Below are 14605 nucleotides of genomic sequence, written 5' to 3' on the forward strand. Positions count from 1 at the left end.
TTAGTGTCCTTGCTTCAAGAACTTTTTTGATATCAATTATAGCTTTAGTACAATGACCAAATTCATCTTGCAAGTCCAAAGGAACACTGAATGGCAGTCTACACTGCGGACAGCAGAGCTCACAGTTCAAATTCAGTTTTGATTTATTTATTACAGAGTGAACTGTACTCTATGTCATTGGATTTTCTCAAGAGGAAGTCACAAAAAGTATTCCTCGATGTCTGTTCTGACTACTGCCTTCGATCTACATTGCGGACAGCAGGGCTCACAATTCAGATGGAGTCACGATTGCAGATGACGCAGTCCAGTAGGCAAGAGACATTGCTCCCAGTGCGGCCCGCCCACACCATGCATCATCGCTGGCTGCGCACACGCTGAGCGCCCCACCTACCAATAACTCTATACAGCTCAAGTCAATGTCACGTGGCTGTGGGCCCTTCCTGACCCCTGCCACCGGTCTACACTGCGGTCAGCAGGGCTCACAATTCAAGATTAGTACCGATGCAAATTGTGTAAGAGACTATAATCGGTTAAGAAAACCAAATGCTCCCAATCTGTGCAGCTAAGGTCAACGCCACGTGGCTGTGAGCCTTTGCTGACAGCTACCTCCCGCCTACACTGTGGTCAGCAGGGCTCACAATTCAAATTCAGTCTTGATTCATTAATTTCAGAGTCCAGTAGGCAACTATCTATAACATCCCCGAAACCTACACATTTCGACAATGTATTCCATACATATTTCATCTTTTGCTACCTACACTGTGGTCAGAAGAGCTCACAATTTACATTGAGACATAATTTATTAATTGCAGACAAAATTGTACTCTATGTCCTCGGATTTTGTCGGGAGGAAGTGACAAAAAGCATTCCTCGATGTCTGGGCTGACTACTGCCTTCCATCTACATTGCGGACTGAAGGGCTCACAATTCAGATCGAGTTGCGATTGCAGATGACGCAGTCCAGTAGGCAACAGACATTGCTACCAGTGCGGCCCTCCCGGACCACGCATCATTGCTAGCTACCTCAGTGCACCACAACTCATGGACCCTTTATGATAGAATCTTTTGTGTATTATTTCACATCTGGTGCTCCTAACTTAGTGCAGCACAAGTCATGGACCCTTTATGATTGAATCGCTATGTGTGATCCGATGATTACTGTTGTACTTGTTACCAGCAGCAACCATTCCCGGAGGGCTGGCTTAAACTCACCCCACACGCATCCAGCACAGACGTCACTGGACATGTGACCCTGGTAATAAAAAGGAGTAGAGTGCACGTGCCCGTACCCAATTCCACTATCTATCTGTGTCCGTGTGTTCATTATGTATGCAAGATGGTGCCCCTGGGCCCTGCCACATTACATTGTGGTGTGGACATCGTATGCAACCATGTTACCTCTGGCAGTGAGGGAAAACTTTGGTTATGTAACTTTGTCTCGGTTATTGTACAAGTACGTACATAGAGACTGGATCATTAGAGTACTGCAAGGAGAGTGTATGGTGAATTTATAAATGCTTGGGGATTGGCGTAGTGATTGGATAATTACATATGTTGGCGCAGCCTAATCCCGAACACGAGCTTGGCTCTAACTGGCTGCCCTCCATGTGCCAAAAACTGAAACCTGAACTTTCCATGGCCCTGTGTTGCTACAGCTGCAACACTCCACTAAATGTGCAATAAACATTTATATCCAAACAGATATGTCATGTCCACCCTCTTTCATGTGTGGAACTATGGATGAATGTAGGGTCCGTGATTCCCCGTACCTTCCATGTTGGCTATGTTGTGGGACTTGGCTCACAGAGTGACACATTGGCTCTTGCGACCCGGGTGACGGCAGCACTACAACAGGGACACCCGCATCAGTTAATTCCTCATACAGCTCACGACGGAGCCACGCCCATAGCTCCGGAGTCATTCTTCACAGCCTCACGCAGGACTGGCATTCGCCAGGCCAGCCCACTTTGCTTACGCTTACAGGGATGGACAACAACGCTACATGGCCCAGGTTTTCATTGCAGTGATCTGCTGGTCAAAGGCCTAGTTGTCAGTACGCCACAGTCACTCCCTCACGGCAGTTATACACCCACACCACACCCATCCAGCACAGACGTCACAGGACACATGACCCTGCCAATAAAAATGACCGGGCGCACGAGCTCTAAGCCATTATAGAGTTGCTCACACCGGATGCACTGCGGCCGACACAGGCACACCGGCATGGGACGGTGACTTTTGGTCCAATGAGGTACGAGTACTGTAACTACTGAGAGGGTGTGCAGCCTGTGGTGAGGGCCCATCCCGGTGGTCTGGACAGCTCAGGTTTTGTGTGTCCTGCTGGACCACAGTGTAGGCCTGAGCCATCACACAGCACAGGGCTACCGCCACGTGGCGTCGTCTCACTGGTCACTGAGTTAGTGGCACCGCAAGGGCTGAGCGGGTGTGCAACCTGCGATGAAAAACCGAGTGCACTGGTATGTCCTCTGCCATGGCAAAATCAAGACTCAGCACCAAATGTTAGACCTGGTGGCCTGCGGAGTGGGGCTGCATGACATGGAGGGTACCCTGTCCGCGGGCCCCGGGCTTGGAGCTTGCAGCAGCACTTGGTAGGCCCTCTTTTCTACATGCAGGTTGCAAAAGGTGAGCAGAGAGGCTTGTTTGTGCAGCGGCAGGCAGTCACCTCCAGGCAGTGGGAGTGGATAGGGTGCAGCAGCCTGGGTGCGCAGCAGCGGGCAGTCACCTCCGGGCAGTGGTAGTGCATGGGGTGCAGCAGCCTGGGTGCACAGCGGCAGGCAGTCACCTCCAGGCAGTGGGAGTGGATAGGGTGCAGCAGCCTGGGTGCGCAGCAGCGGGCAGACACCTCTGGGCAGTGGAAGTGGATGGGGTGCAGCAGCCTGGGTGTGCAGCGGCGGGGACAGCGATTTAGGCGTGCACAGTTGTATGTTCTCTACCATTACTGATTCCATACTACGTTTCAGATGAGTAAGCTTGAGGGCTCCACTATGTCCCAGGACGTGGTTGGAGACACACCGGTGGCGGAAAGGTGAGCTGTGAGGGTTTTGTCCACAGTGTGGGCACTCACTGTCCCTCTACATCTCTTCCTTTCTCTCCCTCACACTCTTTCTCTCTCTCTTCCTCTCTCTCTCATGCTGTTCCTCTCTTTCTCTCTCTCTTCCTCTCCCACTCTTGATCTCTCTCTTTCTCTCTCTCTCACTCTTCCTCAGTTTCTCTCTTCCTCTTTCTCACACTGTTTCTCTTTCTCTCTCTCTTCTCCTCTCTCTCTCTTTCTCTCTGTCTTCCCCTCACTCTTTCTTTCTTTCTTTCTCTCTCTCTTCCTCTCTCTCACTCTTTCTCTCTCTCCTTTGATGGGCGCATGACGCACAATCTTATCTTACTTTTTGTCTAGCAGGCTGTGATTCACAGATTGATGCCTCCCCTACACCCCCTGACACGGACCTCCCGCCACGAGGCGATGACTTCAGTTCTACTTAGTTACTGCCACCAGAGCTGTGAGTGTGTGCAGCCTGTGATGATGCGTGGCCATCCTGGCAATCAACATCTATTTTTAATTGTGAGCTCGGCTTCACCGCGTGTACACAATGGGTTAGGAGGTTGCTTCGGCACGTGGTGGGAGTGGATGGAGTGCAGCAGCCTGGGTGCGCAGTGGTGGGCAGTCACCTCCGGGCAGTGGGAGTGGATTGTGTGCAGCAACCTGGGTGTACAGCAGTGGGCAGACACCTCTGGGAAGTGGAGGGATGCAGCAACCTGGGTGCACAGCGGCGGGCAGACACCTCTGGGCAGTGGAAGTGGATGGGGTACAGTAGCCTGGATACACAAAGGCGGGACAGCAATTTAGGCGTGCACAGTTGTATGTACTCTGCCATTACTGATTCCATACTATGTTTCAGATGACTAAGCTTGAGGGCTGCACTATATCCTGGCACGTGGTTGGAGATACACCGGTGGCAGAAAGGTGAGCTGTGAGGATTTTCTCCACAGTGTCAACACTCACTCTCCCTCTCCCTCTCTTCCTTCCTGTCACTCACACTCTTTCTCTCTCTCTCAATCTCTCTCTCTTCTTTTCTCTCTCTCACACTCTTTCTCTGTCTCTTCCTCTCTCTCTCATTCTTACTCTTCCTCTCTCTCTTCCTCTCTGTCTCACTCTCTCTCTCTTCCTCTCTCTCACACTGTTTCTCTCTTCCTCTCTCTTCCTTGTATCTCACTCGTTCTCTCTTTCTCTCTCTCTTCCTCTCTCTCTCACTCTTTCTCTCTTTCTCTGTCTTCCTCTCTCTCTCACTCTTTCTCTCTCTCTTCCTCTCTCTCACTCTTCCTCTCTCTCTCTCTCACCTTTGATGGACGCATGACGCACAATCTTATTTTGCTTTTTGTCTTGCAGGCTGTGATTCACAAATGGTCCAGGGATGACACGCCATAGCTGTACATAGTTTTATTTGTTGTTGTTTTGTTTAAATAAAATGTTTTATATGTAAATCCATACATGACTGTGATTCTTATCTGTCAAACCTCACATGCGTTCTTAATTCTAATTGTGCAACATCAGCCAATTTCTTACGTTCCAGATTTCCTAATGTTGCTGTCACATTTGTTTGTGGGGGGGTTAGGGGGGTTTGGCGGACAAGGGGCTGGTGGCGGGGGGTGTCCGAGCAGTGTTCGGTATCCGAGCTGCATGATCGTTGGCTCCATTGCATCTGTTGTCGTTCAGGTGTGGCTCTGGGCTGGGCTCCCTTTTATCTTTTAGGTTGTAGTCCGACTTTACACCAGCTCAGAGCAGGTGTAAACTTCCTGCTACTAACGCACCATATCACCTGTTTTGTACTCTCTCCGACGATCTTGCTAGTGGTTGAGAAACTTGCGAAATGATGTGCTCACTGCTCTTTGCACGGGAATGCCTACTCTCTATCTCGTTAGCAATATTTGCCGGGTTCATCCATGACAATGCTTTTTGAGGCTGCTATCGCTGGTAAACTGGTGATATGGCTGTTTGATCCAGCTTGTGAATGGTGCATTAAATTTATCACCATTTTGGTTGCGAAAAAGTGCCGTTAACTCGGCGATGTGTCTTTGAGAATATACCCCTCGGTGTTTGAAAGACTTAAGATGTACTCGAATGCCGCGCTGAGAGCCGCGCACCCATCGCTTTCACACAGGGGCGGCGCTGAGAGCCGTGCTAGAGTCCACTTTCACTAATTTACATTCGCCTCGGGGACCCCATTCCCCGAAGCATGCTGACATGTTCATTATTTTTTTTTTAAAAACGAGAAGAGGACCGCGTCGGCCCCCCTCCCGTTGCCAATTCTGGCCCGAGGACCCCATACCTCGGGGCCTGGCCTCACCGTTGGGGAACGTGGGGGGAGCCCCAATGCCCCAACGGTCCCGCCGGCACCCCGTGTCCTGTGGGAGCCGGCATTGCTCTTCCACACGAGTAGCTGCTGACATTCACCTCCCGGTGTGGAAAAGCAATCAGCTTTGGATTTTGGAAGCGGGAGCAGGTTCCCCAGCTCTCGCTTCCAAAATCCAAAGCAAGTTTGCTATGACAGGGCGGGAGCCACGCGGCTCCCACCCTGTCATAGCAAACAGCACTGTACCAGGGGTGGGCACCCCGGGCCACTGCAAGAGCCGGTCCTGGGAGGTGGCGGTCCCCAGGGCCATCACGGGCTCCAGGAGGAGAGCCGCATGCCCCTCCCCTCCCAACATGAGTGAAGCCCCGTGGACGTGGTGGTCCCCGGGGCTGCGGGGGGCCCCTGCTATTATTTTTTAAGAAATGCCCCCGGGCACTAGCCTACCCAAAAAAAAAATGTAATGCTTTTTTTGGCCCTCGGGGTGCTTTTGGGACCCCCTGAGCAGGCCTAGGGCATCAGGGGGTTTCTACTCTGCCCCCTTCTCTTGTTTTATATCTTTGTTTCTCTGTTTTCTGGTGACTCACTTCTAACGAGTCACAAGATGGCTGCCACCAGTTCCTGGTTTGGAGTGTTGACAGCCAATTAGAATGAAGCTCGTGGTCGTGGCAGCCAATTAGAATGAAGCACGTGGTCAGGAGGGTGTGCGACTCCACCGCTGCCCTAGATAACGAAACTTTTATTTTTTTAATTTCTCAGCAATTACTAAACCGATTTACACCATTTTAAAAAAAAGGTCGCTTTCTGAACCAAGCACTACCTTTTTGCCAAATTTGGGGTAATTCCGTTCAGAAGTTTCGGCTGTAGCCTTGCCCAAAGTTTCCTATGGGAAATTGATTTTTTGACTCTTATTTTTTGAATTTCTCAAAAACTACTGAACAGATTTACCCCATTTAAAAAAATAAGGTCACTTTCTGAACCAAGCTCTACCTCTTTGCCAAATTTGGGGTAAGTCCGTTCAGCAGTTCGGACTGTAGCCCGGCTCAAAATTACCTATGGAAATTAACATGGAGAAAACGTGTTTTGGGACCACCCTTTTTTCTCAGACTCCGCTTGACGAATCACCCCCAAACTTTCAAGATAGGAGCTGACCTGGATAGACTTTTTTTGGGGGAGATTTTCGCGAAGATTCGTCAAACGACGCCAAAGTTATTAGCAAGTCAAAAAATAATTTTCGTATGGAAGCTAGATTCTAACTAATATATAATAATATATATATATATTCAATTCAATTCAAAAATTCTTTATTTCGGCCATTATGGCCATAAAAGTACTAAGAAGAAGATGCAGCACAATTTGTACAGATGGTTATTGCAGAGATAAAGTATGCGTGCATTACAATATTTAAAATAAGAATTCTGAATATAAGTATAAAAGGTACTGATTCGGAATTGATATTTTTAAAACATTTAAAAAGGTAATTAAAAGGTATTGATATATTTTGTTTGCATAAAAAAACTAAAATTATTCAATAGACCCAGCTTTTAATATAGATGACCGTACACACCACACCACATAGAGAATGGTTTAGTGACTAAATATCGAGGGACATAATATAGAATGCCCAAAATATCGACTCCAAAATATAGGAGTACAGAATATAGAATCCCTATCTACAAACAGGTAAGTACTAAAATATTGATTCCAAAATATAGAATGTTAAAATATAGTTAGCTAAAATATTGCATTTTTTAAATGTATTAAAAATAATATAAAAGTAATTAAATATTAAAAACAATTCAATAAAACATACTTAAAATAATATAAAAAAGCTTAAAATGTAAAAACTGATAAATGTAATGTAAAAAAAGTAGAGATTTTGTTGTATAGTGAGAGTGTAAAAATTACTATTCCCACTCCAGTGAGTGCAACAGTAGGGAAAACGTTGGATAGAGTAGGGGTAAAACTTACTATTCCCTCTCCAAAGAGTGCAACAGTAGGGAAAGCGTTGGATAGCGGAGGATAAAAATTATTATTCCCACTCCATTGAGTGCAACAGTAGGGAAAGCGTTGGATAGCGGGAGGGTAAAAATTACTATTCCCACTCCAGAGAGTGCAACAGTAGGGAAAGCGTTGGATAGCATGAAGGTAAAAATTACTATTCCCACTCCAGTGAGTGCAACAGTAGGGAAAGCGTTGGATAGCGTAGGGGTAAAAATTAAGTGAGTGCAACAGTAGGGAAAACGTTGGGTAGCGTAGGGGTAAAAATTACTATTCCCACCCCAGTGAGTGCAACAGTAGGGAAAGCGTTGGATAGCGGGAGGGTAAAAATTACTATTCCCACTCCAAAGAGTGCAACAGTAGGGAAAGCGTTGGAAAGCAGGAAGGTAAAAATTACTATTCCCACTCCAGTGAGTGCAACAGTAGGGAAAGCGCTGGATAGCATAGGGGTAAAAATTACTATTCCCACTCCAGTGAGTGCAACAGTAGGGAAAACGTTGGGTAGCGTAGGGGTAAAAATTACTATTCCCACTCCAGTGAGTGCAACAGTAGGGAAAGCGTTGGATAGCGGGAGGGTAAAAATTACTATTCCCACTCCAAAGAGTGCAACAGTAGGGAAAGCGTTGGATAGCGGGAGGGTAAAAATTACTATTCCCACTCCAGAGAGTGCAACAGTAGGGAAAGCGTTGGATAGCGTGAAGGTAAAAATTACTATTCCCACTCCTGAGAGTGCAACAGCAGGGAAAGTAATGATTTAATATTAAAATAAGATTAAATTAATTATCAATACCAATAAAAAATGTATTAAAAATAATTACCAATTAATAAAAATTAATTACCATTGGAAAACAATTAATTACCAATTAATAAAAATTAATTACCAATTAATAATTAATTATCAATACATATAAATAAAAAATAATATTTACTTTATTACAATTAATTTACTTCCCACTCAATTCCCCTATAAACCCACAACCCACTCCCAATAATAAAAAATACAATTAACATTATTATAAATTAATCAATTAATACAAATTAATTAGCAATTAATAAAAATTAATTAGCAATTAATAATTAATTATCAATACACATAAATGAAAATTAATATTTACTTTATTACAATTAAATTACTTCCCACCCAATTCCCCTATAAACCCACAACCCGCTCCTAATAATAAAAAATACAATTAACATAATTATCAATTAATAAAAATGTATACTAATGAATAAAAATTAATTACCAATTAATAAAAATTAATTGCCAATTAATAATTAATTCTCAATCAATTCATTATCAGTACATATAAATAAAAATTAATATTTAATTTACTATAATTAAATTACTTCCCACCCTATTCCCCTATAAACCCACAATCCGCTACGGAATTAAATTATGCAAAAATTAAATTACATAACATTCACTACTTTAAAAAAATTAAACATACATTACAAAAATAATACATAATTTTAACACATATACTACCATACATAACACAATTTTTTTTCTCGATATTATGGAAATCTATATTGTTAAATTCGATATTATGGAAATCGATATTTCATACCCCAATTTCGATATTCTGTCCTATCTATATTTTGGTAATTCGATATTCTGTGCTATCTATATTTTAGAGTCGATATTCTGTCCTGTCTATTTTTTGTATTCTATATTTTGGTCGTTTACCATAGAGAATAAATAGCGAGTAACTGGGTACACTATGGGCAGACTAGTATCATATTTCAGTGTCCTATAGGCCTCCGCGCAATACTTTGTGCTAAGATTTCGGCACACCTGTTGTAACCATCGATATCTAGCCTTCTTGTATGCCGGGCAGACAAACAGAACATGTTGGTCCGTCTCCGGATTATCCGCACAGACTGGACAGCCCTGGGTCAAAGTATTTCCCCATTTACTTGTAAATGTGCGCAGTGCTAACACGCCATGCCTAAATTGTAGGTACTGTTTTTTTGCAAGGAGGGCTGTATGACATCAAGAACATCTGATTAAGTTTAAATCCTCTAAAGATCTTTGACAAGGCCTTCTTGGGAGTTATAGTTAGCTGAACTAACTATAACGGGGCAATTTCAATGGTTTTATACGAGTGAAATGTCCAGCTAACTATAACATGTGTGAAACCTATGGTTTTTTCAGTGAATTTGCAAGGTTTTTTAAATGCAAATTCCTAACTATAACGTGTGTGAAACCTATGGTTTTTTAAGTGAATTTGCAAGGTTTTTTAAATGCTATTTTCTAACTATAACGTGTGTGAAACCTATGTTTTTTTTAGTGAATTTGTAAGGTTTTTTAAATGCTAATTTATGTATGTATTATTATCTTTTTTATATATTTATTTTACAATAAACTACCTATGTATATAGTTATAGATTGACTGTATCCTGTAATATGGAATGGCTCAGCTCTTATTTTTGGAATTTGGATAAAGTTGAACAGCATAGTTAATATCTTCTATAAACTTATAAACAGTTTAAAATGTTTTTTTAAGGGTTTTTCGCGGTGCGCGCACCGCGCAATATTTACAAATTTTCTTTTTTGAAAAAAAATTAAAGACATTTTTCACCCTTCGGGGTCCTTCAGGGAGCCCCTGACAAAGGCTAGGGTGTCAGGAACTCTCTACCCTGCCCCCTTTTCACGTTCTCCACCTTTCTTTTTCACTGTCACACACAAAATGGCGTCCGATACTTCCTGATTTCGACCGATTCGAATGTTGACTGACATCTAACCACCAATCAGAATTACGCTCGCGGACATTTGGTGTGCGCTCGGTGCGCGCACCCCGCGATTTTTTGAAAAAAAATAAAATGTTTTTTTCACCCTTCGGGGTCCTTCAGGGACCCCCTGACAAAGGCTAGGGGGTCAGGAACTCTCTACCCTGCCCCCTTTTCACGTTCTCCACCTTTCTTTTTCACTGTCACACACAAAATGGCGTCCGACACTTCCTGATTTCGACCGATTCGAATGTTGACTGACATCTAAATACCAATCAGAATTACGCTCGCGGACATTTGGTGCGCGCACGGTGCGCGCACGGTGCACGCATATAGATATTTATGTACTTTTAACTGCAATTTTCTCAGGAACTACTGAACAGATTGACACCCTATATGCAAAAGGCACATGCCTGACCTGAGGACTACCTCTTTGCCAAATTTCAAGTAATTCTGTTCAGCCGTTCGGGCTGTACCTTCGACTAAAGGTCCTACGGGAAAATGCATGGGGAAAACGCGTTTTGGGACCCCCCTTTTTTCTCAGCCCCCGCTTGACGAATCACCCCGAGACTTTCAGGGTAGGAGCAGCTGAGCGGAGCGCCACATTAGTTTTGAAAATTTCACGAAGATAAGTCAACCGGCGCCAAAGTTATTCAAAATAGAATTTTCAGATTTCCTATGGGAACTCGGTCCTAACTATAACTATCTACTGGCGACCGCCAGTAGATAATATATATATACATATATATATGCTCCTGCGTGTCCCCACTCCAAAACTCATATGCAGTGGCACTAATCACCAGAGGACTCCACTGTCGGTGCTCACAAAAATGTATTTAAATGGTGCACACGGAGCCCTGTCATGTATCTCCAAACATTAATACAAGTGCCGAAGCAAAAATATATAAAGAAGACAATTCATGGCCAACGCGTTTCAGCATGATGCCTTTTACTAGGTCTATCTATCTATCTATCTATCTATCTATCTATCTATCTATCTATCTATCTATCTATCTATCTATCTATCTATCTATCTATCGCCTGAAAACTTATTGGGGAAGCTTTTGCAATTAAACTTCAGCACCTACACAGGAGTGTGTGAGCATTTCCTTAATTATTCTAACCATGACAGGTAAAGGCATGCGTGGTTGCAAGGTAAAGGCATCATTGCAAGGGCTGTTTCCCTGACATGTCTTTGTGAATCAACCCTGAAACGTTAAACTCCCTATCAGTGAAAGTGCATAAAGGGCACATTCCTTTCTAAATGTACTAAAAGTAATTGAATAATCTCTAGATACTCTCATTTTGTTACCATTTTAGGTGTTGTGGGACAGTTTACAAAGCCATGTAAGAGTATGTGAAATAGTACTTTAGGAGTACTACTTTATGTATTCCAAAATGCCTTTGTGACTAGGCTAATCAGTATACACATTTACCTCCACTGTTCTCGCCACATATGACCTTGGAGTCACATGATCTTGGAGCTGAGGCTGCAGAGAGAAAATAAACTCTGGCCTTTCTATCAATGTGCTTTAAAGGGATGAAGGGTCAACTGAGGCAAAATCTCTACCGCTGATTGTCGGAGCAGCAGAGCCTCGCAGTGGTGCTGGAACAATTTCTGAGTGGGGGAGCTGCCATCAGTGTTATGTCACTGAAGTCAAAGGAATTGTGAAGTGTCACACAAAGTGAAAGTGTAGCAAATGAGCCACACCGATTCAGCAGGAGAGTGGGAAGAGCGTGTTATGTAGCCGGAGGAGCATTTTGGAGGACACTGTCATAAATGTTTACGAAAGCATGGTGTGGTAGCACACTGTCATTTACAGACAGCACATTTTCAATTGAAATGACCAATATCTTTGCACGGACCAGCAGTTTTACTAATAAAACTATAAAGCACCCACTGATCAAGTGTGGAAATCAGGTTTCAGTAAATATTTGTCATTTGCGCATCAGCAAGTAAAGTGTCTTGATTTGATCCCATTCAAATCTTTGTTCCCATTACACTTCAAAATTTCAATAAGAAAAATATTAATTTATGCATTTCGAACTGCTGATGTGTTTTCAAATACTTGTACAGCTAATTTACAAGTATTTAAGTTTTGTTGTGTGTTAGAAAAGGCACTTTCATTCTACAGCCTTTCCTTTCACATTCCCTGTACACCAGTAAGACTGTCACACACTTCACTTTCCAAAATCCTCGCACTTTGCAGTCACAGAAAGAAAAGTAAACACCAATCTTCGTGTTTAAATAAAAAGAAGCAATTTATCGGAAGTCCGAGCCTTACTTTTGACCTCTGTGAGACGATAAAACCAAACTTAAAGGCATCTTTTCTGCTAATTCACCCTTTGAACTCCAGCATAGTTCTTTTAGCGGTCCCACAGCCTCCCCCGCCCCCGTGCCCATTTTTTTAGTGCCTATGCAGCCTTGAGGCTACTGCACAGATTGCCACCCCTCTATTTCTTTCTTTCTTTTCGTCGTTACGATCTTTAAGCAGAGGTTATGGGTGTTATTGCATCCTGGAAGGGTCGGCGCAACATCAGCTTCCGATCAATTATTCAGAAGCACTCAGTCCGCATTGCGTTATTCTGGAGGGGGCGGGAGGGGCGAGGAGGTGCCCAAGTGGGAAAGGCATATAAGAGCTATTTATTGGGGGTGATGTAATGCTCAGTTATTAGCGCGTCTTCTGATAGGCCAGCGACAAAAGGCTCTCAGATCACATGATGTTCATCGTCGCAAAATAACCTTTCTAGGCCTCTCCCGCGCGCTTGAAGATTACAGCTCTGAGCATGCGTATGACGGCCATGGGAACACAGACAAGACACAGGCCCCGGTAACCGCAGGATAACAAGACCTGACGGTTGTATTTCCAGGCAGAGCAAATCTGGCCTCTGCTGACAGAGAGAGAGTGGTGAATATCGGCTGTAGGCAGAAGCTTGACACGCCAAGTCTTATCACCATGAACACTTAGCACCCACTCCAGGCCAGCAGGGGTCACACTGGGCTAACACCGGGCTTGTGCCGTCAGAAGCACTGATGGTTTTATATTTACAATACTAGCTAATATTACTTGTTTTATTTTTGATTAATTATTAAGCTTTTCATGGTTGGGTTGAACTGAAGAAAATAATACAAACCAGCAACAATACAACTCACTATACAAATATACAAAACAGCACAGGCTCACACAAACATGCCTCAAAAAGCAAGCAGTCCCAGCCCACATCAACATAAGGAAATCGAAACCTAGCCTTGGGCAGGTAGGACAAATTAATGTTATGCTCTATCCCAAAGCGGGAGAGAGATGGTGGCAGGCGAGGTAAGCAAGGGAGGGAATTCGTGCAAAAGAGGTGGTGCCATCAAAAAAGCTTGGGACAACATCTGCGTCTTCGAGAATTTGGAATGACTGATCTCAGCAGACGGTGGAACAAGAGGCGCACCCTGTAACCAGATTCTATTCTGGGTGTAGGACTGTTAGGGCTGGTTACAAGATGAGGGCCTTGTAAGAGAGGCATCTCAACCTAAAACACAAAAGACTCAATGGAAGCCGACGAAATGACTTAAGGATAGGTTTAAAGTGAATACGTTTTCTTGCACCCTCGGTTGGGCTTTGGCATGAAAAACAATCCTTTAAGATACACTTAACAAAAGAGGAGAACCACCATCCACGTGACAGACAACTGTACTTGGACAGTGTCATGGATGCAACTTGGTGAAATAAATAGCTTTATCTGGCTGAACACCTTCAGATTATATCTTGATGGTTTTTAGTGCTGTGGAAGTAGAAGGACAGTTTTGAGTCTATTAAAAGCTACAGGGACTTGATACAGTTCCATCTTTGGTAAATGTGGTCAACCATGATTGTGCAATATGATTAGCAGTATTAGGAGAGATCAACAATTATTTTTCAGTTAAATGTATTTCTTTCAGCCTTCCTCCAAGCCTCAATCACAGAGTGACAGCTCCTGAGGTGGTGGACGTCGACCTTGGATGACACCTAAAGGTATAGCTGCGCGTCAGCGGGACGCGGATGAAGGGAGACCCCCAGGGCACTCCTAGATCTCTCTGTGGCTTCATCGACACATTGGAAATATTTGGACCCGCATTTACCAAGACTCTGTGCCAGGCTTAGACTGACCCTATGTAGTGCATGCTATTTACTGTCCAGCATAAAAGGATTTTTTTGTTGGAAAGAAGCACTTTTCCCAGTGGAAGAACAGATTTTCGCATTGTTTGTCTTGAGGGGCTATAAAAGGGGCGTCTCAGCACAAACATCCATAGGTTTTGATGCAAGGCCCAATCTACTAAAATAATAAGACTGGGCTTTGCATCACAAATTAACACCTATTTAAATTGGGCATGAAAAAGGGGAAATGTGTTAATTTCATTTTTTTAAACAATGTCTCTGCACAGCACATATCCTATGTGATGAGAACTTTTAGAGTTTTTCTACGCATTGGAATTGGTACTAGAATAGCATGCGTCCAGCACAATCCCTTGATGTACAACACACATT

At 43.7% G+C, this 14605-nt stretch overlaps 1 long non-coding RNA gene across 4 annotated transcripts in view; it reads left to right on the top strand.

The window, feature by feature from the left end:
- LOC146855725 (uncharacterized) overlaps window positions 1–14605 on the top strand; it is a 211582-nt gene that overhangs the window by 166454 nt on the left and 30523 nt on the right. The window contains exons 4-5 of one of the 4 annotated variants that reach the window (XR_014981377.1): window positions 3912–3976; window positions 4400–4498. The exons of the other annotated variants lie outside the window; for them this stretch is intronic. This is a non-coding gene — a long non-coding RNA (uncharacterized LOC146855725). Of the gene's footprint in view, window positions 1–3911; window positions 3977–4399; window positions 4499–14605 lie in introns of those variants that run through there. 4 annotated transcript variants of the gene reach the window in all.

Source organism: Triturus cristatus, chromosome 4_1, assembly GCF_964204655.1.
Source record: "Triturus cristatus chromosome 4_1, aTriCri1.1, whole genome shotgun sequence".
In the NCBI taxonomy this organism is placed as follows: domain Eukaryota; kingdom Metazoa; phylum Chordata; class Amphibia; order Caudata; family Salamandridae; genus Triturus; species Triturus cristatus.